This window comes from Saimiri boliviensis, chromosome 4 (assembly GCF_048565385.1).
Source record: "Saimiri boliviensis isolate mSaiBol1 chromosome 4, mSaiBol1.pri, whole genome shotgun sequence".
Taxonomy (NCBI): domain Eukaryota; kingdom Metazoa; phylum Chordata; class Mammalia; order Primates; family Cebidae; genus Saimiri; species Saimiri boliviensis.
Genome location: NC_133452.1, coordinates 61858021 through 61881679, shown reverse-complemented (window position 1 = coordinate 61881679; position 23659 = coordinate 61858021). Strand labels below are relative to the sequence as shown.

The 23659-nt window shown below is 44.4% G+C and overlaps 1 protein-coding gene across 5 annotated transcripts in view; it reads left to right on the top strand.

Moving 5' to 3' along the window:
- SOBP (sine oculis binding protein homolog) overlaps positions 1-22709 on the top strand; it is a 169638-nt gene extending 146929 nt beyond the window's left edge. For all 5 annotated transcript variants that reach the window (XM_074397648.1, XM_074397647.1, XM_039467711.2 and 2 more), the window contains one exon: positions 20750-22709. The gene's annotated coding sequence lies outside the window, so the exon portion shown is untranslated. The remainder of the gene's footprint in view (positions 1-20749) is intronic.
- The last annotated feature ends 950 nt before the right edge of the window (positions 22710-23659 follow it).

Sequence of the window (23659 nt, the reverse complement as noted above, 5' to 3'; positions counted from 1 at the left end):
TCCTGTCTCAGCCTCATTATTATTATTTTTTGAGACAGAATCTCACTCTGTCACCCAAGCTGGAGTGCAGTGGTACGATCTCGGCTCACTGCCACCTCCACCTTCGGGTTCAAGGGATTCTCTTGCCTCAGTCTCCTGAGTAGCTGGGACTATAGGCGCAAGCCACCACACCTGGCTAATTTTTGTATTTTTAGTAGACATGGTTTTGCCATGTTGGCCAGGCTGGTCTCGAACTCCTGACCTCAGGCGATTCACCCACCTTAGCCTCCCTCAGTGCTGGGATTTCCAGGCGTGAGCCACCGGTCCTGGCTCCTTCCTGTTTTTTTTTTGTGCACATATGGTGCTGTTTTTCTTTTATGGCTTCAGAAACCCAGACCATTCATATGGTTGAGAAAATTGGAAATGTATCCACTAAATAAGGGACTGTATGGCTTCTGTGCCGAACACCGGTGATGAGTTAAAGCCAAAGTGGAAAGCATTACAAACCGAAAGCAAAACCCAGGCTGAGATGTGGTGGATGAGGTGCAGGTGAGTGATTTCTCCATGTGCTTGTTGGTGATTCATTATATTATTTCTTATAGAAGAATCTGTCAATAACTTCAGTCAGCATCTTCATTCTTCTCACTATGTCTGCCTTTTTCATTGTGTAGTGCTATTTTAGTATTTATTTTTGAGACCAAGTCTTGCTCTGTTGCTCAGGCTGGAGTGCAGTGGCGTGATATCCACTCACTGCAACCTCTGCGTCCTGGGTTGAAGCAATTCTCCTGCCTCAGCCTCCTGAGTAGCTGGGATTACAAGCACATGCCACCATGCCCAGCTGATTTTTTATATTTTTCGTAGAGATGGGGTTTCACCATGTTGGTCAGGCTGGTCTCAAACTCTTGGTCTCAAGTGATCTGCCTGCCTTGGCTTCCTGAAGTGCTGGATTACAGGCATGAGCCACCACGCCTGGTCTGTAGTACTGTTTTAAAAAATCATTTAAAATAGATCAAAAGCAGACCAAAGTATCTAGAAATCAGCAACCCAGGCAGCTACAGTTGTCTTCAAGAGGTAATATTTGCTGGTTCTTCATAAATTACAGGTTTTCTCCCCCATTTTGAAGTTACTCTGTTCCTGGTTACCTGCCTTTATGCATTCTTGTTTGTTACGATTACAAATGATTTGAATGGGCAGATATTTTCCCCAGATGCAGAACTAATTAAGTTTAGTTGAAGATTTTAAAAGGTTGTAAGTTTCCTTTAATCTTCAACTTTTAAGACTGCAAATACCAGTTCTACAGCTTCTGTAAGCTGGAAAAAATATCACCCCAAATAATAAGGAAAACAATGTATAAACATTTTCCTAAGTATTCTATCCACAAAGAATTCCATTTATAAATGGAATACTCCCTTCTTTGTCTTTCCCTAGGAGCTTGGGGGATAGCTGTTTGTATTTGTACATTTTCTGAATTTCTACAGTTTACACTTGTTTATGGTACATTGGGGAGTTTAGAGTAACCATTTGCAAATGTTTGAAGATATTCAAAAGAAAATATTCCCACTCCTCAGTTTTCCAGGGAAATGACATAGACTCTTTAAGTAAAATAATCAGTGGAAAAAATATGTATGAGGAGTAACCCTTTCATCATCAATTTTTCCACTCTCAGGAACTAACCATGTAACTTTTCACCTTTGTGGCTCCCGAATTTCTAAGTTTCGAAAACCAGAAAGAAAATATGAGACACTTTTTCCTGGTCCCAATTCCATGATACTACTCCAGACTCAGCAGGGGGGACTTGACTTCTTATTTTCTCAGGGAAAGCTGGAATAGGCGCCTGTAGTTTGGCTTTTTGGAGTTTAATTATTAGTCTGGTCATGGAGCCACAGTTCTAGAAACAACTGTTCCAAGGCAAGGAGTTTGCCTCACTGGGGAAGCCAAAAGGGTGGAGGTCACAAGTAACTTTTTTGCCAGTTTAGTTTCTTAAACTGAGAAGTTCAAGAGAGAAGGCTGTCTGGGAGGAGGTTGGGAAGTCAGTCCATACACCCAAAACAATGCTGTGGGTGCCTACTTTTAAAACAAAGAAAAAAACATAACAGAGTGACAAGAGGAAAACAGTATGAATGGGTTGTGCTCGGGTCCTATGTCAGACTTGCGCTGTCTAATGGTCCAGTACTTGACTATTGGGAATTTAATTGGTGACAATCCCCAAGTTAAAAGTTAGCATGTCTGTTAGGATGCAGTTGGCACATATAGTTCTAGGTAAAGGTACTTGAAAGAGCCAGAAAGAAAACACCAGGTTTGTGTAATGGACACGTGAATGAGGAGGACCTGGGAATGTGCTTCATGTGATTATTTCAGACTTGCGGAGGAGAGTTTTCTGGATTGAATGGTGTCAAGATTGGCCTCAGACATATCCCATTCCGTGCTGCTGGGACCATGTTAACCCTTATGACCAGGGACTCGGAGGAAAGGTTTTAATGTGCAAGCATCCAGCTTTTACATATGACGTGAATTGGTTATGATGGAATATGAAATGACATCTGTGACTGGGTATTTATTACTTTCAGATGTCCCCATAACCTTCCATCTTCAGCAGGACTAGAGTGAAGCGAAGGGAGTGCTTAGGGCAGAGACTTTGCAGAGGCACCCACTCAGGGTCATGCTGGTGCAGCACTGGTCCTGGCTAGGGTCTCCAGAGCCATATGGCAGCTCCCTAAAGCTGGTCTCCTGGCCCCCTGGACTCGTCCATGGATGGCCTTCAGCACCTCCCCCTGAAATTTCATGGGAAGTTTTATGTGCCTATGCACAGAGACATCTTCATGAGAGAAGCGGTCCATAGATTTTGGCTCCAGAAAAAATATGCTCTATATCTCCGAAGGATTCTCTTACCTTATTACAAACCAATATGTGAGCTGAAATGTTTCTTGTTTCTCTGAGGAAGTTGAATGAATTGAAAGTTTCCCTTAAAACTTAGAATATATCGTTTGGCAATTTCTGCTGTGGACTTAATATTGCAGAATCAAAGTTGGAGCTACATAATGTAGTACTTGCCTCAGTCAGATTGCCTTAGTGACACTATGCAAGAGGTAATAGACTTCTTCAAGTTACCATTTCCCACAAGGGCCTATGATGAAAGAAGAAAAGAGAAGCAAGAAAAGAAACAAGCTAGATACATCCCCAGCGCTTGGACTTTCAAATTTATAAAGTATAGGGAGACACTGTCCTTCTGTGGAAAGACCTTCTACCCTGCTACTGAGGCCAAGAAAACAGAATGGCCAGAGTCAGAGAGGTGGACAGGTCAGTGAACAGCAGGGCATTGATGTGGCAGTGTCTGGGAGCGCTGCCCATGCTCCCCAGCTCCCCAGTATGCCTCTTCACTTGGAGAGACCACACTTGGAAAGAGAGACGTGTTCGGCCAGCTATTAACCAGCCGTTGCCCAGGAGGGCACTGGAAATCAGCTCCCTGACTGGTTTCCAATGAATCACTCCCTCGCCAGCCTTAGCTGCTGCCTGTGCACCATGTTCAGTCGTTTACATCTCCCTTCATGCAGACAAGTGCTGCAGAGGGGCAGAGATGTCTGAGGACCAAAATACACCACACCGGGGAACACTTACCTCATGTTGTGGAACATACCCCCACCCGAATGCGCTGCCTTTTCCAGACCTTCCTGTCTAAGAGATCCTGCCAAAAGGATGGGGGTGGCCATTCTGTTTTCTCTCACCATGTCCTGCACAACTTATTTTGTATCCTTCAGCTGCTGTTTTAAGAAAGTGCATAGCACTTTCTCTGTGGATGGATGTTAAGGCAATGCATTCTGCATGTTGTAAACTTTTTCTTAGTGCCTCAAAGGCATAAACAAAATTCATTCGGAGAAAGAAATAAATTAGCAAGAAAAGAAACAATTTAGCACTAGCATGGTTTAACAGGGTCCCGTTCTCAAGGAAATGGGGTAAATGCCATTTCAGACACCAGCTCTAAATTCTAACTGCAGAGAGCTCTTCTCCAGATTTGTGGATTTCCACAGCATTCTGCTGGAGAAAAAAAAAGTAGGGTGGGGTCAGGATTGGGAATATGAGACGATCAACAAGGAAGGGAAGAACACACACAGGCACACAACTTATTTCAAGGGTCATCGACAAGATTCAAGTGAAAACGACTGGAGCAAAAGCAAATGGCAATAACAGCAAAAACTTGGAATTAGTCTCTAATGCTTTAAAATAGTCCCCAGTGTACTACATAGTTTTTAATTGGAAATCAGTCAAGTTACCTAACTGCCACTCCTAGGACTGAATTATGATCATAAGCAAAAAATGCTTGTGCAATTGTACCATGCTGCCCAGCTGTACAGCCCTGAGTAGGGACATGGGGGCAGAGCAGACACGGCTTTCCAGGTAGCCAAGGGGTCAGAGCTGGGGCAAATCAAAGCTTCCAGTGCTCACAGCCTCGTTCCCACATCCAGATGTTTGGCTGCACCAGCACGAGTTGTCTCATCATTTTCCCCTCTGAACCTCTGGTTTGTTGTCTGTCTTTGATGTAGTGAGCTGTGTTTTGTTTTGGGTAAAAAGGGAAGAATGCGATTGGTAGTATTTAAAGAACAAAAGGGAGAAATGCTTTATGGATTCGTTTGATATGAAACATTGACCTAACATCCAAAAAAATACAACTAAAAAGTCGATCTTTCCCTCATTTGCATGGCTTATTTCCCCAGACATGTTTTTGATATTGAAAATGAATGGTATTCCCATACAACATGTGTCTCAATTTGTAATGATATCCTCCTTGCAGCTGGCTTAGTTCTGCAAGTGTTTCTAAAATGTTACTGTCTTCAATTTGAACCAACCTACAATAACAAATTATCTAGACGTGAAGTGGCTAAACTGCATTTGGTGAGAGAAGGGGAAACCCTATATTTCATCCTTCAACTCTTGTTTTAGAAATTCAGACTGTAATGTGATCTTTTTCTAAAGAAATCTATACAGGCACACTTTAAAAATTGTGCAGATTGGGTGTTGTGGGAGCAAGAACGATCAGGTTTAAGTTTCTCTGCAAAGCTCTGCATCCCATCAACAAGCCCTTTTGATATTTTAAACCCATATTTAGAGTAGTTTCAAGATATTTGGAGCACATGTGGTTAAATGTAAAACTTTGTCATTATAATGTGTTAGATGCTTATACTTTAAATATTTATAAGCCATTTTTAAGTACTTTGCCCAAAAGCCTTCTCCCGCTAGAATGCTATAATTGAGTGGTATCTGAGCATCACTATAGAAGATACAAGATGAAGTCACTGCAGCATGCATTCACATTCTTCTTGCTTTTCTGGTTTGAATTCAAATGTCATTTTTAGCAGAATCAGCTTATTTTATTATTTAAAAAATGTATTAAAAAGTCGTAAACAAGGTTGGTTGTCTGTAATTTCAAACAAAGAAATTCCCCAGCACTCAAAAGTTAAAGAGTTCTAACTTGAACTGTGCTGAGTCCCACACATGAGCACAGTGGCTCACTCCTGTAATCCCAGTACTATGGGAGGCCAAGGCGGGTGGATCTACCTGAGGTCAGGAGTTCGAGACCACCCTGGCCAACATGGTAAAACCCTGTCTCTACTAAAAATACAAAAAATTAGCTGGGCATGGTGGCGTGTGCCTGTAGTCCCAACTACTCAGGAGGCTGAGGCATGAGAATAGCTTTTACCTGGGAGGCAGAGGTTGCAATGGGCCAAATTCACACCACTGCACTCCAGCCTGGGTGACACAGTGAGACTCTGTCTCAAAAAAAAAAAAAAAAAAAAAAAAAAAAGAAAGAAAGAATGAATGAATGAATGAAAGAAAGAAAGAAACTTCCCATTGGAGTGTTGGATCTCAATGTGGGTCCACATGAACTTAAAGTGTCATACTATTCCCCCGAAATGTCGTAGGGACAATTTATTGGTGGTGGGATTGAATTCTTTACTATTTGCCTTCAGCTATCTTGGAAGCTAAGACATAGGATCCTGTCTTTATCATAGGTAACCTGTTTGTGCACTTAATATGAAAAAGAGGAGGGGGAAACCCTTTTCCAAATGCAGAATCCATTTAAGCTTTGGAGGTTATAAATTTCAAACTGATCACAGGCCCCTGGGGCTCACACTCTTTTATGGCTGGCAAAATACAACTTTCTGGTAAGAACGGGGGGAAAAGAAGGCTTTAAAAGGCTCGTAAACTTGCTAGGACATCTAATAGCTCTTAGCAAACAGCGTTCTCATGAGTTAAGTGTAAATGAGTCAGAAACATATAGATCAAATTTCTTTTAAAATACACATGGGTTTAAAAATTAAGGCCAAAGTGCTTGGCAAAGTAAGTTTTGGTTTTATCCAAACCCAAATGTTGAAAAAATAGTTCTAAGATTTGCCAAACCAAAAATACATGCAGGTCTCTTCAATCCTCCCATTTAATACGATGGCATCATAAACATGGGACTTAGTGGCTATTTTCATGATCCCCAAGGTTTAGGCAACAGGAGCCTTAAATATTGCTTGAAAGACTGAAAAATTTTTGATGGAAAGACATTATAACCTTGCAAATGAAGATGAGGGCCATGGGTTCAGGGTTCTAGTCCTGATTTTGACAGCAATTCTCACTGTCTGATGAGGTGATCAAGTTGTCCTTTGTCTTTGTGTGTGTGTGTGTGTGTGTGTGTTTGTTTGTGGCCCATGCATAGCAATAATAACTTTTAAAATCCTATTTTTTGATTTTATAAATCCAAAATTTATACCTAATTCATATATTACAATCTGTGGAACTTAATAACTCCTCATCATAAACAAGCAGAGAAGCAGTCCCCTTTTGCTCATTCATGGTTCAGATATAATCTTCATTTATTTCCCTAGAGGGTAAAACATATCCATTTTGCACTAACAATATCTAATGCTGACTTTGCTCAGGTCTGTGTTATTAAAAGACGAAAGAGAAGGAGAGAGGGAAAGAGAGAAAAGAAATAAGTGGGGGAGGGTGTGTGGCAGGAGTCCTTGATTTGAAGAACTAATAACCTACTGAGAGACAAAAAAAAAAAAAAAGAAAAGAAAAGATAGCCAAGGTCACTTTTACAAGCATCACACAGAACCTGCAAACTGGTGTGACGCTGCAGACAGTAGGCTTCAGCAAGGGCAGGGATCAGGTCCAGGGTCCGGTTCACTCGTTGTAACCAAGTGCCTAGCACAGGGGCTGGCAGAATGAGCACACAAGTATTTGGTGATCAAATGAATGAGTCTCTGTAGAGGAACTGCTAATGAAGTTGCCTGATAGACTGCCTTAAGGTAGATGAATTCTGAACCTGAGGAGGGATGTGGGCTGGAGACCCGGGTGGAGGAATGAGGGATGAAATAACATGTTAAATGGCACAGATACAGACCAGGGCGAGCTATGTTAGGGATGACCTTCCAGTTCACGTGCTGGAACAAAGGGCGTGACCTCAGAGGGTGAGAAGCCTGAGTCTGGAGGAGAGTGGGAAGGTAGTAGAACAGGAGGTTGGCGAATTTGTACTCAATACTATTGGGCAACATCCCTGTGGCCTCAAGCAGAAGAATGACAAGATGAAGTCTGTGTTTGAGGAAAATTACTTGAGCAGCTGTTCGTAGACTGAAAGACTGGCACTGCTAAAACTGACGGTTGCTTTCTGATGGCAGGCTAATTGCCAGCAGTTGATTCTAAACATTGCAGAACGTCATTGCAGGAGTGCAAGGGTGGTGTGCTGCCGCATCTGTGGGTTAAGTATGGAAAGCCATTGTCTCTGGATAGTGAGAACTTTCTTGGTGCTGAGTGGGCCTAAGGAAAAGTCTCAGTGCACGGTGGAAGGAAATCTCACAAGCAACAGACCATTCCAGAGTCTAAAGAAGGGCGATGCTGGCTGGGCTCCAGATGGCCACGGAGACAGAGGCCCCACCCTTCTGAGCAACCAGCAGCTCTGAGCCTCAAGCCAGCAGGGAAGGGCAGATGTGAGCTGCTGTCTCATGTGTGCACAGAGGCGGACCCTGGCTCATGGAGCAGCAGATTTCACGGATGCAGAATGTGGAGATGGCACAGTGATGCCTAGATTGTCTGTCCTTGGACTGAAGGGCAGCAGAAAGGCCCAGGAGGCGTGCTCTGTATTCCTGGAGACACCTCCGAAGATTTTCTCAGAATCAGAATCAGATCCTCCCAGGGCCTGTGGCTACTTTTTTTAAGAAGTTTGGCAACCTTTTGGAGACGTCCTCTTCTGGTTTTTGACTTTCCAGGCTGTTAACCTTCGGAAGCTTCCACATGTGGTGCCAGTGGGCTCCTGGTATTGAAGGATGGTAGCAGTGTGGCTTAGTGGAAAAGAACATCTGCTCTGGAATGGGGCCAGCTTGGGTTCATATCCCAGCATAGACACTTACTGGGTGAGGGAGACAGGGACTTAACCTCTCTGAGCCTCACTCTCTATGTCCTGAGTAATAACAGTTGCTATAAGAGACAGGTAAGGGGCCGGGCGCGGTGGCTTAAACCTGTAATCCCAGCACTTTGGGAGGCCGAGGCGGGTGGATCACGAGGTCGAGAGATCGAGACCATCCTGGTCAACATGGTGAAACCCCGTCTCTACTAAAAATACAAAAAATTAGCTGGGCATGGTGGCGCATGCCTGTAATCCCAGCTACTCAGGAGGCTGAGGCAGGAGAACTGCCTGAACCCAGGAGGCGGAGGTTGCGGTGAGCTGAGATGGCGCCATTGCACTCCAGCCTGGGTAACAAGAGCGAAACTCCGTCTCAAAAAAAAAAAAAAAAAGAGACAGGTAAGGAAATGTGTAAAGTGTGGCTCATCACAGATGCCCTAAAACGGCAGCTGCCACCCTGTTAGAAAGGCTGCATTGCCTGGGTAAAGAGCCCGGGGCTGGAGTGAGACCTGTCTGGATTTGAAAACTGGCTGTGTCACTTACCAGCTGTGAGGATTTGGATAAGTTTTATAAACTCTCTGGGCCTGCATTTTCTCATTAAATAATTATAATAGCTAATATCTCTTGAGCACTTTCTACATGTAGACAGTGTTCCAAATGCTACATACTGACAATGCATGAGACTTAGCATTATTAAGCCCATTTTGCAGATGAAGAGACTGAGGCACAGAGAAGTTAAGTATCCCACCCAGAGTCATGTGGCCAGTAAATGGCAGTGCTGAGATATGACTGGCAGCCTGGCTCTAGAGTTTCCATGCAAAACCACTGTGCATGGCTTATGTATAACAAATGAAGATAAGAACCCCTACTTCGTACAGTTATCAGCTCCAATGTAAATAACAAGTTAAAATGGCCAGGAGCTACCTGCGTCACAGCAAATGTTTATTACAAAAATTGTCATGGTAGCCCCTGCAGCCCAGAACTTCGTCGCTTGGATGTGTAATGGAAAATAATGAAGCACTTCCACATTGTCAGCCTCGGAGGTTAGGGAAACCATTCCAGAAATTCTCATAAGATCTCTGGTTCCACTTTTACAAGCCGAGACTGCAAGAAGAGGAGTGAGTGCCCAAGGTCACCGTGTGGCACATCCCGGGTTAGAACCTGAGTCCTCATCTGCCTTTCCTCTCTGTGGGACATGGGATCCGACAGCAGCTGCTTCAGTTACACGCCCTGTGCCAAGCACCAGAGTCATATTTTTGCCACCCACTGCATGGGGCTTCCTCACATCAGGAAGCCAACGCCAGAGAGAAAATAGGCTGTGCCTGAACGTCTAGGGTTGAGGGTTAGTGGGCTGCAGAAAAGCAATTATGAACCACACTCTCCATCTTTTTTGCTGTTGGGGAAGAAATCAGTATTCTTGCTCCTGTGTTTTGCAATGGCATTTCCACGGATATGAAGCTTTCTCCCTGCCTCCCTCTGCTAATGAGTTGGTCGTAAAGAATGAATCAAATGTGGAGAAGACTGCTTTCCCAGACCTCATCTGAATCCTAAAATCTGCTGTTGATCCACAGGTCAAAGCTACTTGCCGGCTGGGCGCGGTGGCTCAAGCCTGTAATCCCAGCACTTTGGGAGGCCGAGGCGGGTGGATCACGAGGTCGAGAGATCGAGACCATCCTGGTCAACATGGTGAAACCCCGTCTCTACTAAAAAAAAAAAAATACAAAAAACTAGCTGGGCGTGGTGGCACGTGCCTGTCATCCCAGCTACTCAGGAGGCTGAGGCAGGAGAATTGCCTGAACCCAAGAGGCGGAGGTTGCGGTGAGCCGAGATCGCGCCATTGCACTCCAGCCTGGGTACCAAGAGTGAAACTCCGTCTCAAAAAAAAAAAAAAAAAAAAAAAAAAAAGCTACTTGCCACATGAAGTTGCTTTTTTCTGTGTATTCTTTCTCTTTCACCCCGAATGCCTTTGTTCATATAACATAGAGAAGTAACACACTTCATCTTAACCCAGTAAACATCTGGGTTTTTCTGTCCAAGGTAGGATTTTTGGAAAGCTGCAGTCTTGAGAGTCAGAGTGGTAGAAATCAGAAAGGGCCCCAGCCTTTCCACCGACCCCTTGAAGGAGTCTCTGAATTCATCGAGGACTTAGCATCTCCCACTTTAACAGGGACACGTGACACCGGCTCCTGTAGTCACAGAGTGGGGAGAGTGGGGAGAAGGGAGCAGAGCTGTGGGCCAGGGGCCTGCTGAGTCCCATGAACTGACAGCTAGTTCATGTGTTGGATGAGACTTGATGAAAATGCATTTTTTTCTTTATCAAATCACTTCTCAGAGTTCTTATTTGCAAAGGCAGGGTGTTAGACCATGTATGTCTTTAAGGCACCATACAGCTCTGACATTGTGACCCCCACCCCCACCCTATTGTCAGGGCAAAGAAAGAGGGGGATGGAACATAGACTAGGGGTCAGCACTCCCAGCAGGAAGGGGAGACTGGACTTTGGGGTTCTAGAAGCTAGACTTCCATCCACCTTTTCCTATTTCTAGCAACCCTTCCCAGCAAAGTTCTTCATCTGTAAAATGGAGATAGTCATAAATATTTCAGTCTCATTGCTGTTTGTTTCCAAATGAAATAAGTATATAAAAATGCCTGATGCTGCATTTGACATAAATTATGTGTAAAATATAATTTGACTCCTAGTCTGGGCACAGTGGCTCACACCTGTAATCTCAAGACTTTGGGAGGCTGAGGTGGGAGGATCATGAGCCCAAGAGTTCAAGACCCTATCTTTACAGAAAACTTAAAAACTAGCCAGGCATTATGGTGCATGCCTGTAGACCCAGCTACTCAGGAGGCTGGGGCCCAGGAGTTTGAGGCTGCAGTGAGCTAGGATCACGCAGTTGCCCTCCAGCCTGGGCGACACAGCAAGACCCTGCCCTGTCACCACTACCAAAAAAGATCAGGAGCCATGGCTCATGCATGTAATCCCAGCACTTTACGAGGCCTAGAGGCCAAGGTGGGAAGATCACTTGAGCCCAAGAATTTGAGACCAGCCTGAACAACAAAGGGAGACCACATTTCTACGAAAAATTAGAAAAAAATTAGCCTGGCTTGGTGGTTTATGCCTGTGGTCCCAACTACTTGAGAAGCGGCTGAGATCACTTGAGCCCAAGAAGTTGTGGCTGCAGTGAGCCTTGATGGCGCCACTGCACTCCAACCTGGATGACAGAGCAAGACCCTGTCTCAAAAAAAAGAAAGGAAAAAGAAACTCCTTTCATTGAAGACACAAACCACAGTAGGAAGTGCTTAGTTCTGAAAGCCATGGCATAGGACCTGGGCTCTTGTTCAAAATTTTCTGCAGAACATTAGCTCTGTCATGCAATTCTTCTTTATTCTATTGTTCCTTTTTGGGAATGGACAGAGCCATCTGCTGCAGTGTGTTTGTTAAAAAAAAAAAAAAAAGAGAGAGAGAGAGAGAGAGAGAGAAGTACACTATGAGTCATGAATCCCTTGGAAGAGGGCCTGCCAGAGACAGGGTCATTTGGTTTGCTTAAACTTCCAGGTTCCAGGAAGAACTTAAAGAAAATCGGTGTCCAGGGTGAATATAAGGACTTACTTCAGTGAGTGCACAAGAGGGAGCTCCATCATTCTAGGTTCTTGTCCCTCAGAATCTTTTAGCGGTCAGCAAGAAATAAGAATGACTGCTTGTAAGAAAAAACAGACCGGCCGGGCGCGGTGGCTCATGCCTATAATCCCAGTACTTTGGGAGGCCGAGGTGGATGGATCACGAGGTCAAGAGATCGAGACCATCCCGGTCAACATGGTGAAACCCCATCTCTACTAAAAATACAAAAAATTAGCTGGGCACGGTGGCACACGCCTGTAGTCCCAGCTACTCGGCAGGCTGAGGCAGGAGAATTGCTTGAATCCAGGAGGTGGACGGAGGTTATAGTGAGCTGAGATTGCGCCATTTTACTCCAGCCTGGGTAACAAGAGCAAAACTCCATCTCAAAAAAAAAAAAAAAAAAGAAAGAAAGAAAGAAAAAACAGATCACTTTTCCCATTTAACCCATAGAACCAGCAAAGGAAAACAACATGTTCATTTGTAAAATGAAGAATTAAAGACAGAGTTATCCCAGTAGGGAGTCTTATATGGTTGTAATTTTTACTGATTAACAAGCAAAACAAGGGATATAGCTAAAGGAAAAAGTTATTTAAAAATTAAAGAAAACAAGGCCTTACAATTGGCTAATTTTATTATTTATTGTTTTTTTTAGTACACAGGAACCGTAGCGTCTCAGAGCCATAGGGCGAGTAGCATCATGGTGATGAAACTGCCATTCAGACCAGAGCCTAACACTAAGCTAGGCTGAAACTCACCCTTGGCTCCCATACCCTCTCCTTACCACGAGTTCTAGACTAGAAAGGAGAAGGGATGTTTTTCAGTTGTAAGCATATCTCACTTTATCATGCTTCGCTGTATTGTGCTTCACAAATACTGCCTTTGTTCAAATGAAAGGTTTGTGGCAACACTGTCGAGTCTGTCAATGCCATTTTTCCAACAGCATGTGCTTACTTCATGTCTCTGTGTCACGTTTTAGTAATTCTCGAAACATATCCGACTTTTTCGTTCTTCTCTTGTGGTGATTTGTGATCAGTGATCTTTGATGTTACTATTGTCGTTGTTTTGGGACACCATCAACTGTGCCCATAAAAGAGGCAAACTAAATCAATAAACGTCGGGTGTGGTCCAACTGCTCCACCAACCGGCTCTTCCACCATCTTTCTCCTTCTCCTTGGGCCTCTCAGTTTCCTGAGACCCAACAAGATTGAAATTAGGCCAGTTAACCCTACAACGGCCTCTGAATGTTTAAGTGAAAGGAGGAGACGCATGTTTCTCATTTTAAATCAAAAGCTGTAAATGATTAAACGTAGTGAGGAAGGCATATTGAAAGCCAAGGCAGGCCAAAAGCTAGACTTCTTGTGCCAGTCAAGTTGTGAATGCAAGGAAAAAGTCCTTGAAGGAAACTAAAATTGATACTCCATGGCTGGGCACAATGGCTGAAGCCTGTAATAATCCAGCACTTTGAGAGGCTGAGGCTGGCAGACCACTTGAACCCAGGAGTTCAAGACCAGCCTGGGAAACATGGCAAAACCCTGTCTCTACAAAAAATATGAAAAATTAGCCGGGTGTGATGGTGCACACCTGTAGTCCCAATTACTCGGGAGGCTTAGGTGGGAGGATCACCAGAGCCTGGGAAGTTGAGACTACAGTAAGCTGTGATCATGCCACTACACCCAGCCTCAGTGACTGAGTGAGATCTTGTCTCTAAATAAATAAATAAATAAAAGCGCTACTCCAGTGAACACACAAATGATAAGAAAGCAAAACAGCCTTATTGCTGATACAGAGAAAATTTGAGTGGTCTGTATAGAAGATAAAACTGACCACAATATTTCCTTAATCCAAAACTTAATCCAGAGCAAGGCCCTACCTCTCTTCATCTGTGAAGGCTGAGAGAGGGGAGGAAGCTGCAGAAAAAGATTTTGAAGCTAGCAGAAGTTGGTTCCTGAGCTTTAAAGAAAGAAGCTGTCTTCACAACATCAAAGTGCAAGCTGAAGCAGCAAGTGCTGATGTAGAAGCTGCAGCAAACTGCCCAGATGAGCTAGCTAAGATCATTGATGAAGATGACTACACTAGACAACAGACTTTCAATGTAGATGAAACACCTTTATATTGGAAGAAGATGCCATCTAAGACTTTCACAGCTAGAGAGGAGTCAATGCCTGACTTTGAAGCTTCAGAGGACAGGCTGACCCTCTTGGTAGGGTCTAACGCTGCCAGTGACTTTAAGTAGAAGCCAGTGTCCACTTACTGTTCTGAAAATCCTAGAGCCTTTAAGAATTATGCTAAACCTACTCTCCTTGAGCTCTATCAGTGGAACAACAAAGCCTGGGTGACAGCATGTCTGTTGCCACCATGGTTTACTAAATATTTTCAACCCACTGTTGAGACCCACTGCTCCAAAAAAAATAGTCTTTTCCAAAACATTACTGCTTATTGACAGTGCACTTGGTCATCCAAGAGCTCCGATGGAGCGGTACAAAGAAATTAACGTTTCGTGCTTGCTAACACAATATCCATTCTGCAGCCCATGGATCAAGGAGGAATTTTGACTTTCAAGTCTTATCATGTAAGAGATACACTTCATAAGGCTCCAGCTGTCATTGATAGTGATGCAAAGTACATTAAACATTTTCTGGAAAGGATTCACCATTCTAGATGCAATTCACATTTGTGATTCATTGGAAGAGGTCAAATATCAATATTAACAGGAGTTTGAAGGAGTTGATACCAATGCTCATGGATAACTTTGAGGGATTCAAGGCTCCAGTAGAGGAAGTAACTGCAGATATGATGGAAATAGCAAGAGAACTACAAGTGGATCCTAAATATGTGACTGAATTGCTGCAATCTCATGATCAAACTTGAACAGAGGAGGAGTTGTGTCTTATGAATGAACAAAGAAAATTGCTTCTAGAGATAAAATCTGCTCCTGGTAAAGATACCACGACCAATGTTGAAATTACAACAAAGGATTTAGGATATTCCATAAACTCAGTTGATAAAACAGCAGCAGGGATTGACTCCAGTTTTGAAAGAGTTCTACTGTGGGTAGAAGGTTATTAAACAGGATGGCACGACACAGAGAAATCCTTTCTGACAGGAAGACTCAATCAATGTGGCAACTTTATTGTTGTCTTAGTTTAAGAAATGGCCACAGCCACCCCAGCCTTTGGTAACCACCATCCTGATTAGTCAGCAACCACCTATATCAAGGCAAGACTCTCCGCCAGCAAAAAGGTTATGATTCGCTGAAGGCTCAGATGATTGTTAGCATTATTATTTTTTTTTTTTTTGAGATGGAGTCTCACTTAGTTGTCCAGGCTGGAGTGCAGTGGTATGATCTCAGCTCACTGCAACTTCTACCTCCCAGGTTCAAGCAATTCTCCTGCCTCAGCTTCCCAAGTAGATGGGATTACAAGCGCCCACTACCACGCCTACCTAATTTTTGTATTTTTAGTAGAGATGGGGTTTCACCATGTCGGTCAGGCTGGTCTTGAACTCCTTACCTCAAGTAATCTGCCCACCTTGGCCTCCTTGGCCTCCCATAATGCTGGGATTATAGGCGTGAGCCACTGCGCCTGGCCCAGCAAGTTTTTTTGTTTTTGTGTTTTTACAAATGTAGTATTTTTAATTAATAAATGTACATGTTTTTCAGACATAATACTGCTGCACATTTAACAGGTTACAATATAGTCTAAACATAACTTTTATATGCACTGGGAAACAACAACAAAAAAAATGCATGTGACTTGCTTTATTGCGATACTCACTTTATTGCAGTGGTGCAGAACCAGACCTGCAGTATCTCCAACCTTATGTCTGTGTTTTCATCAGTTAATGAACTATAAGAAAAGAGATACCATCCTCTTCAAAAATGAAAACAGTTTGGATCCCGCAAAAGCTATTTAAAAACTCTTCATGAAGCAATGGTTGATGGAGGAGAGAAGGACTCGTGTTTTGGCAAAACCTTCCTTCCTGGGCTGGGTTTGGTGTGGGGACCACTATCTGGCATCGCGCTCCGAGTTTATCAGCTAGTGCAGGCGGCTCTGTTCATTGACCGCAGGGCTCTACCCTTGTGAGTGTCCCAGAATAGCTGCGGCTACCTGAGAGCAATCCGGTCCTCAGGGACTCGTTATTGTCCCAGATAAACAGCGTTGCCGCAGCCAGCACGTAATGGCTGTATTTAACTGTGATAAGTGATGGGCAGACGTGCCCGAGTGAGTGGATCTCGGCTAGGGCCTGGGTAATTGGACAAAGGCAAGCTGGCTGGCAGCAGGCATTTCTTGCACATCATAGAATTGATGCCACAGGGTTTTAGGCTCCTGGGGATAAATATGACAGGCATGGGGAGCTTGCCTTCTAAATGAGGAAGACAGGTCAGACCTACTGGATTTTGATTATGCTAATGACAAAAGTATTTGAGGAAGAAAATAATACAAGTTTGAAAAATGGGTTAGATTAACACAGGCAGGCTTCCTGGTAGAGGTGGAATCTGCCACCACAAAAGAGCTAGTAGTTTGGAAAAATTGAGATGTAGAATTAGACACACATTTTTCTCTGGACACACATTTATTTTTGGAAGTGGTTGCCTGGAAGTTTTATGAAATGCAACCAGTGTGAGTCGTAGGCTATAAAGGTCAAAGAAGTAAAGGTGAGAGTGGCCGTGCTTTGACAGTATCAACATTGAAAGAGTGTATTCAGGCAGTTTTCCTCTCTATCATTCTCTGGAAAATTTTGTGTTATAAGGGAGGATGAGTATCTAGATCACATTCTTGGCCATGCTTCCCTGAAGAAACAGAAAAGTGACTCACCAGGTAGACAGAGAGTCTCAATGCATTCGGTGTGCAGTTAGGATTCCATGAAGAGAAATATTTCATTCCTCTGGCCAAAAGGGGAAGGCAGGCTGGAATTCTGAAGATAGCTGGTCATACATGCCCAGTAGAGACCATGCCTTGTGATGCCAGTGTCCGTACATGGTACATGCATAGTACATATATGACACATGTATGACATAAGAAATGGGCTTGTTTCTGTTTAATTGTGTGTGTCTGATACTCCGTGTAGCAGGGATGGGTTATCCTGCCTTCAGACAAATGCCCAACCCAAAGGAAAACCCCAGGGTGAGGCACAAGTGTGGCCACTTCTCTAGAATCCCCTGCTTTGAAGGTGTATTCCAGAATAGATTGTGTGTGTGTGTGTGTGTGTGTGTGTGTGCGCGCGCGCACGCGCACGCGATGTGTGATTAACTGAGAGAAGGAGACTCTGAAATTTTAGAGTTCAGGGTCCAGAAGTTGAAGGGCTTCCTTACGTACTGGTAACAGATTAAAATCTAGTTGTTCAAGTTTATAATTCTACATGTGTGATACGGGCGTTTGTTAAAAGATTCCACAATCTCAGCATGTGAGAAATAAAAGAAATAATAGTAAAGCTCACCCAGGCCCCCACTGTACAGAGGAAGAATCAAGGCTGTGCAGGAGGGTAGCTGAGGAACAGGTTCAAGGTCACAGAGCCGGTCAGAGTATGTTGGACTGTAACTCAGGTCTCTGTTTCACTTATTGTAGCAATTTCCCCTTTGCACAGATGAAGGCATTTAGACACGGAGGACAGTTTTTCCATAAGATTCTTCTGCTTGGCAAGGACAAAACAGAATCAGCTCCAGACTCTGGAACGTCCTGCCATGATCACTTTCTAAAAATCCAAGCTCGTTTCCTCCCCACTCTGTTGGGTTTCATACCTTGCATGCCAATAGATATCAGAGAAGTGAAGACCAAGCTTGGTTCTTCATTTCCATCGATACACGAGTCTATTCCTGTGTCACCAACAAGGGGGCTGCCCTGAACCAGCCAGAGCCAGAAGGACAAACAAGGATGCCTCCAATACCACCCCCTCCTCAAATGTTATCAGCAGAGAGGGACTTGTACTGCCACCATCTGGCCTTTGTGGGTGTCCCAGGCATGGCAAGGACGTGGTGAGAGGGAAGGAAACAGCACAAATTGTCTACTTTACCATTCTCTTAAAATAAGCTTCATGCGAGCAAGCTTTTCAAAGCAGCAGGACCAGGGCTGCGAAAAATAGAGTGTGGTGCAGCTGCACCCTTTAGAACTTTGGGAGAAAACACATATTATTTACCAGACAATAATAGATACCAGAGAATAATAATGATTATTATAGTGTTTGGGATGGCAAATGCTGTAGTTAAGTTTCCAGAATGGCTCTTATTATAATCCTGTTTTACCCAGTCTCTCGTGAAAAAGCCTGGAAATTTTCTTTAAGTAGGCTGATGCTGTCCACGTTTGGTCTGTGTCCAAAGGTGATTTGAATATAAAGAAACTTATGGGAGAAATGTGCATTTTTTAAAACAGTGATTGCATTAAAGAAAAAAAGCTACGTTATTTAAAACGCAGTCGCAGCATTCTTAGTAAGCAATTCAAAACGGTGGTGTTTTCCAGTTACTGGAGGGAAATGTTCAACCCTCTCCCTCCTCCCTTTTCAAGAAAGAATTTGGAGGCCCCCTCTAACTACAAGATTCAGTCACTCTTGGTTCCAGGCCCAGAGATGGGGATGGCTTTCCTCCCTCCACAGCAACTTCCAGGCTGTGCTTGCTAAACGCAAAAGAATTGTCCCCAGAAGAAGTGACCCCCGGCGCTTTGGAGCCACTTGTCATCACTGCAGCTCCTCCATTTTTTTGTGGCCTCACATTTGATGGTGGCTCTGGGTGCTTTTGTTTGTGTATCCCTTCTCTCCATTGTCTCTTATGCTTGAGAAAGACAGAAATAGGAAGAATGACAGTCAAATGTGAGCTCTTTATTCCGAAATAAATATCCACATTTCCAAATCCGACCGTGCCAAATGAAAAGGTTTCCACGGCCTTGTAATTCCACTCCCGTGACATATTTGTGGTGTTTTGCATTTTCACTTCGGTTATTTAATATACATATTAAGTACACACAGATCTGGTGATTTAATGTGATTGGGGGAACTCAGGCATTTCCTGTCGCGCACAGTGAGACTTTCAAACCTTGTTTTTGGCTGCTGCTGATTATCGTTGCCATTAACACCAGGATTTGGAGAGCAGGGTTCAAAGCACAAGCTCCCACTTAGTCCTCCCAATAGGCATTTTGACCTCCTCTCGCTCTTGCTAAATTCACGTTACAAATGCTCTGAGTAAGTTTCCAGGTCTCTTTGTGGCTCCATTTCTTCACTATAAAATGAGGAAATGGTACAGCATTATCTCTGGGGTCCCTTCAAGTCCTGCATTCTATCACCTCTCTGAAGTTATTTGTTCATTGTTCTAAGAATAAGCTCAACAGTTGTAAAGATGTTTACAAGTCCTCTGTCACCACCTCACCTTAGCCAAATTTTGCCCGTTCACATTTCTGACAGCCTCATTTATTGGCAGGAAAAAAAGGTGCTGTTTCGGGGCATGGCAGAAGAGGGCTGCCTGACCCACTCATGTGACCAAAGTGTGTCGAGTGCTCACAGCAGGCCAGACTCTGAGCTAAGAGTTGGGTGTAGAGACACGAGCAAAGCAGACCAGCCCCCGACCTCTGGGGCTTTGCCGTGCAGTTGACCGACTTCTAAGTGGCTGCTTCTGGGAGTGACTGAGGGGCCTCAGGAAGCTGTATTTCAAGCGACTGGCAGCAAATGAAAGAAGCCTGCAGGGATAAAGAGGCAGAGCCTCCTGTCTCAGTGAATGTTGGGCTGAGCATTCCCAGAAACTGACTTTCCTGGTGGAAAATCCTGTTCAGACCCTCTGCCCTGGGACTCCAAGGCTCTTGGTTGGTTTATTTTCTTCCAGTCCGGTGCTACTATTTGTTCTGGATGTGAAGAGATGCGAATGGCTCACCTTTTACAGGCAAGACCCCCACACAGAAAAAAGCAAGCATTTCTTCCAGCTTAGTTGCCTTTGTGGGAAGCTTCTGGAGATAGGTATATATCTCCATGGTAATTTTTCCACTTTCCAAAAAGTGAATCTATTGGCTCTCTTTTCAGTAAACACGAGAGCTAAGACATGGGATTACAGGAGTGAGGCCTGGAGCTCCACGATCCTTACCCCCCGTGACCTTGCCTGGCTTTCGAGTGACCTTGGGTGACTCAGAAGAGCTCCTGCTGGGGCTGGGTGTGCTGGTTCACGCCTGTAATCCCAGCACTTTGGGAGGCCAAGGTGGGCAGATCACTTCAGGCTCAGAGTTTGAGACTAGCCTGGTTAAAATGGTGAAACCCAGTCTCTACTAAAAACACAAAAATTCTCTGGGTTTGGTGGTGCACACCGGTAATCCCAGCTGCTTGGGAGGCTGAGGCAGGAGAATCACTTGAAACTGGGAGGCAGTAAGCCAAGATTGCACCACTGCACGCTAGCTTGGGCAACAGAGTGAGACCCTGTCTCAAAAAAAAAAAAACAAAACAAAAACCTCCTGCTGGTTAAGCATGCAGTCATGTGGAGGGAGAGCGTTGCTGGGTTGCAAAGGATGCTGTGGTCTTTGGGTGAGGGCGTGGTGCACCCTGCTCATTATGGTATTCCAGAAAGCGACTTGAGTTTCATTTCCTCACACAAAGCTGGCAGGCCTGACCCGAGCAGACCGTGAATGAAACTCCTGTTGAAATCACGCTGTGCTGCAGCGGTGCTGGGGCTCGTCTGAGGTCTGCACTGGCGGCTGGGGAGTGTGCTGCTGTCTGACTCATGCCTGGGTCCTCCCCAGCTGGGCGGAGGGAGGGAGATCGGTCCAGTGGATTCTGACAGCCCCTTCTGCTCTTTTTCCAGGAACGCTCACTCACAGGGTACGCTCATGGAGAGAGGGCGCAGAGCAAACCATGTCACGCCATCCAATGACACCAGCTGGTCAGCTCACCACCCCCTCTGGCTAAAACTCAAGCAAATAAAGCCGCTTCCTGTCATTAAGCATCTCAGAGGAAGCGGCCCTCCCTCGGTGGCCTCTAGCCCAGAGAAGCCCTCGCGTCTTGGACCCACCAAGCAGGCCCAGCCTTCCTGCTGCCACCATCTCTGCTTCTCCCCAGAGGAACTTAGGGATTTCACCCTTGGCTTTTAAAAAAAAAAAAAACGAAATACCAACAAGCCACAAGGACCAATGTAGGTATTCTCCCCGCCCCGTCTTCGAGGCTCAGCGGCCGAGGCTGGAAGATGATATGGATTGGAACACACAAAAAAATCTTTTTTAAATCTTTTTAAAAACTGCTGTGGTTTTGCTGCTACACTACGAATTGTGATTTGCATTGTACGGTTTTGGACCTATACTGTTCACGTTTTGACGGCGGAGAGGGGTGGTCCTGGAGGCCCAATGCTTCAGAGTCATCTCTGTCCTGCCCGGGATGCACTTTTAAATGAAGAGTTAGAATATTTTATTGGCTAATATACTTTTCTTGTTATTTTTACAAAGGCCACCTTTATCCTTTTTGATGCCATATTTTCAGTGTTACACTTTTATGGCTTTTAATTTTCGATTTGACAGATATAAGAAGCAGCATGAATAGTTTATACTGTGGTTTTTCAGAGACTGAATGCCAAGAGAACTCGGTAAATGTTTATTCTTCTCAGCTTTCTCTTTAAATGCCCCTAAATAGCGCCCCATTTGGGAACAGAGCAAGAGTGTTGAACTGAAGACCAAAATGCCCTCAAGGTGTAAAATAATCCGAGGGGGAATATTTGCTGGGCGTCAGGAAAGACTCGGATGAAATTTCAACCCTGATGGTTTTCAGTGATCCAGGAAGTCAGTGAGACAATCTCTCTATACGCAGAGCCCTTTCATGATAATTAGAATGGTATGGACAAACCAATGAAAACAAGAGGGAAAGTGAGAAAGATCTCCCATGATTCTGTTTCACTGTTTGCTTTCTCCTGTCATGGTTAAGAGAAATGTGCAATTCGATCCTCAATCAGTGGGTGGAGGATAACAGGGTAGATTCACTTGTGTGCACTTGTACAGTTGAAGTCCTCTAGAGCATGTGTACTGGCACTGAGTTGGTGAGACAGTTGTGGAGTATCCCATTCTGATGAGTACAGAAAAAAAAAAAAAAAAAAAAAGAAAGAAAAGAAGAGAAAAAAATTCAGAAAAAAATCAAAAAAGGAAGAAAACTAAAAAAAAAAAAAAAAAAAAAAAAATCAAATCACCTTGTGATTCAGTGTATCTGTTTACTAACTCACATAAAGCAATTGTTCCCTCTGGAGGGGTCCAGGTGCCCCCGCCGCCCAAGGCCGCAGAGCTTCAGCAGGAGGGGTGGTGAGTGGCGGGTGGGAGGGGCCAGGACTGCATGGCGCCGGCCTTGAAGCACGGCCTTGGGCCCAAGGATGCGGTGTACATACTGTATTTCTATATTCTCCTTTGTACAGAGTCACTTCACAAGTCAAGCTACTGTTTTACAGGTGCTCCTTATTTATTAGGGCTGTGAGAGCTTGGGGGACACACCTGGCGAGCGAGCTCGCTTTTTAAAAATGAAATTTGGGGACAGGGGAAGGGGAGGCGGGAGGGAGGGGAAGCTCGCAAGCCCGAGAGAGATTTATAAAAGTAAACAAAAGGCAAACTTCCAGCAACAAATTAAACAAATAATAACAAATCAACCCCAGCACCAAACCCACCCAGGCAGGAAGCAGCAGCCCCTCCTCTGGGGGTGGATTTTTCTGCTGGGTCACAAATATTCTCCTCTCCCTGACTGGTGTCAGATTCATCAAACAAAAAATAAATCTCGAAGAAAAAAAAATGCACTTACATGTGCTTATTTGGCTTTGTTCATTATTATGACTACTGTTGTTATTTTTTTTGTTGTTGTTACAGAGGTGTTCATTTTTGTCCCCCACCCCGGGGAAACATTTAAAAAAATAGAACTAAGGAATTTTAGAAGAGTGTAAGCTACAGGGATGGCACTGGCCCTTCCTGGCCTGCTAGTTCACGCTTGTCTGCAGACAAGAGCCCACTCCGTCCGTTCCAGGGCCTGCTTCCTAACCATGCCCATCACTGACGGCACACAGTGCGTGGGAGGTGAGTACTTAGGCCGGTGGACCCAGGTGTGGTGTCCCTTGCAAGGGCTCTTCAAGACTGATCTTTTTTAGCTCCAAGGGTTCAGGTCTAAGGTTCAAAAAGCACCATCCAATGGAGGCAAACATGCTCTAGGGATTCTACTCACATCCACACACCATCTCACGCCATTGACCAGAGGGACTTTTATTTCAGCTTTATGTGAATGGGATGGGTCCGTTTGGCTCTTTGGTGCCTGAGTTAAATGTCAGAAAGTTCCTAAGGTGGAAAGTATGCTAATATCTAGTTCTAGTCATTGTAAACCTAGTTCAGTTCTCTCGTTCTACATATGAAAAAACAGAAGCCTAGAAAAACAACTTGACTTGTTCAGAGTCCCACACTTAGCTGGTTTAGTGTCTCAAAAAATGAACGTTCATTAAAATCTGAGCAGTTCCCTTGAAGTGATCATCCCGTGGATTCTGGAGACCTGATTTCCTTCTCCCATGGAGCCCGAGAGAATCTTGGAGGCTTCCTGGTGGCGGGTTGTATTTATGGCGGTGACTCCATCTAAACTCTGCCGAGGCAAGCCAGCCAAGGACGTACCGGCAACTGAGGCACCTGGCTGTGGTTGTCCTGATAGCGTTATTCATCTGGACTTGGCCATGGAGACAGTCATCCAGGATATTGATTTTGCTTTTGTCTGT